The 2,647-nt window shown below is 37.1% G+C and overlaps 1 non-coding gene across 1 annotated transcript; it reads right to left on the reverse strand.

Annotated features, from left to right (window-relative positions):
• Nucleotides 1–818: 818 nt before the first annotated feature.
• LOC131252408 (small nucleolar RNA R71) lies at nt 819–925 on the reverse strand. The gene has a single exon (XR_009174430.1). It is a non-coding gene; the product is annotated as a small nucleolar RNA R71 (small nucleolar RNA).
• Nucleotides 926–2,647: the final 1,722 nt, after the last annotated feature.

Genomic DNA, 2,647 nt, shown 5'->3' on the forward strand with positions numbered 1-2,647 from the left:
TAGAACTTTCCTTTATAAACTTTGTATTTTCTATTTTTAGAAATTTTCCTTTTTAAGAACTAGCTTACTTTCTATTTTTAGAAACTTACTTGTTTTGTTTTGTTTTGCTTTGCAGGTTTTTAATTTATGAACTTCTAACTTGGTAACCTCTTTCCAACTCTTCTATCTTTCTATTTCTAGATTCCTATTTCCTTTCTTTCTTTTAGGTTTAGGTTATAATTTGAGATTGAGGGCCACAAGTGTTTCATGCCCAAGTGGGTCCATAACAACACTCGACGTCTCTTGACTGAAGGAGAATTGGTTAAAGGGTTAACTATCTATCGCAGGATTAGACACCGCTCGAGATCCCCAGAGTTAATTGAGGTTATGGCTGCAAATCAACTGGCCAATTAACTAGAGGGACAACCTCAACTACGGTTAAGGAAGTCTAGAATGAGAATGAGGTGCATCACGCACCCCCGCCTTGTACTTTGCGAGATCATTTACAACTGGCAGGGGTGAGTACGTCCTCATGTATGGTTTTTTCAGAAAATACGGGACACATGGATATCAAGCCAGGGGTGATCCAACTCCTTCCTAAATTTCATGAGCTTGAGTCAGAAAATCCATAGTTACACTTAAAAGAGTTTGATGAGATCATAGCGACTTTATATTTTCCAAACGTTTCTGAGGACACAGTAAGGCTAAAACTTTTTTCTTTTTCTTTGAAAGAGAAAGGTAAGACGTGTTTGCATTCACTACGTCTTAGATCTATTGACACATGGAATGATATGATAAGGGAGTTCATAAAGAAATTTTTTCCACATTATAAAATGAACACTCTTAGAAAGTCAATCATGAACTTCGCCCAAAAGGAGGATGAAACATTTTTCCAATGTTGGGAGCGGTTCAAGGATCTTGTCAGTTCATGCCCACAACACGATTTTGAAACGTGTTGCATTACACACTTTTTCTATGATGGATTGACATCTTCATTGCACCAATTGGTTGAGACAATGTGCAATGGGGAATTCATAAATAAAAATGTCAATAATGTGTGGGATTACTTGGACAAAGTTGCTGAAAATACACAATCATGGGACACATACCCAAAATCAAGTATCACTTCTAAGCCCACTCAATCAAAGGAAAGGGGAGGATTATACCTTCTGAAAGAGGATGATGATATCAATTCTAAAGTAACTAATCTCATAAGGAAATTCAAGGCCATGGAATTAAAGAAGGATAAGGTTAATGAAACTGTTTGCGGTATTTGTGATTGCAACATTCACACAACTGAAAATTGTCCAACAATACTTGCCTTTTGAGGGGTGTTGAATGAGGAATCTAACACCGTGAACAATTACCAAAGACCATTCAATGGCCTACCTCCAATACATACAATCCCAGTTGGAGAAATCATCCAAACTTCAGTTAGATGAATGGACAAACTGCTACTCCTCAAGGTTTTTTCAATTAAATTCCAAATCAAGTGAAACCTCAAGAGGATCCGGTTTTAAAACATATTCAAAATCAAAAGCTTATCAATCAGGCTATATTGTAAACCCTTCAAGACATTTCAAAAGCCATACAAGGGCATGAGACAAAAAATTCAATTGGGGAAAAATGGATTCTTCCAGCCCAACCTTTCTCCAATCCTAAACCGCAATACGAAATAAGCGATTAAAGCACTTCAAATTAAATAGAGCAAGCTAAGTCTATCAGCACTCTTAGGAGTGGGAAGATAATTGACAAATCTATTTGGGTAAGGGCTAAAAAACCTAAAGATCTAGAAGAGGACAACGATGATAGACCTAACACTACTCCACAAGAATTGGAACCAGAACTTCAAGGGAAGTCGATTGCTACATTCCCCCCAAAGGTTGGTTGTACCAAAACCTTTTTCTAACTCTCAGGATATTCTAAAGGTGTTGAAACAAGTGAAGGTCAATATTCCACTACTTAATGTCATCAAACAAATACCTTCATATGCCAAAATTTTAAAAGACTTGTGTACGAGCAAAAGACGGTAAAATATTTTTAAACAAATTTCTTGACTGAGAAAGTGAGTGCCATCCTAAAGCAAGATGTGCCATAGAAATTCAAAGATCCTGGTAGCCCAACCATAACTTATGTAATCAGGAACTACAAAATTGAGCACGGACTTTTTGACTTAGAAGCGAGTGTAAATTTGATTCCCTGCTCTGTGTACAAACAACTAGGTTTGGGTGAATTAAAACCCACCTTAACCACATTACAACTTGCGGATTGCTCTATTCGTGTATCGAGAGGGATAATTGAGGATGCATTGGTCCAGGTTGACAGATTATACTATCCTATAGATTTTATCATCCTAAATATTAAACCCATCAGTGCTATGAGCACTCAGATTCCCATCATTCTTAGTCGCCCATTCCTTGCCACTTCAAACACAATTATCAATTGCAAGAATGGATTGATGAGTATGTCTTTTAGGAATATGACATTGGAGTTGAACATCTTTTTCAATATAGAAAAATGGTTAGAGGACAATGATGATTTCCACGACATTAACATGATTGACTCTTTTGTGGAAGATAGAACACCTTTAACCTTATCTTCTGACCCTCTAGAGACGTGCCTGGCCCACTCCCATGATTTTGATGATGACATGATTAGGGAGATGTGT

This window comes from Magnolia sinica, chromosome 7, assembly GCF_029962835.1.
Source record: "Magnolia sinica isolate HGM2019 chromosome 7, MsV1, whole genome shotgun sequence".
Lineage (NCBI taxonomy): Eukaryota > Viridiplantae > Streptophyta > Magnoliopsida > Magnoliales > Magnoliaceae > Magnolia > Magnolia sinica.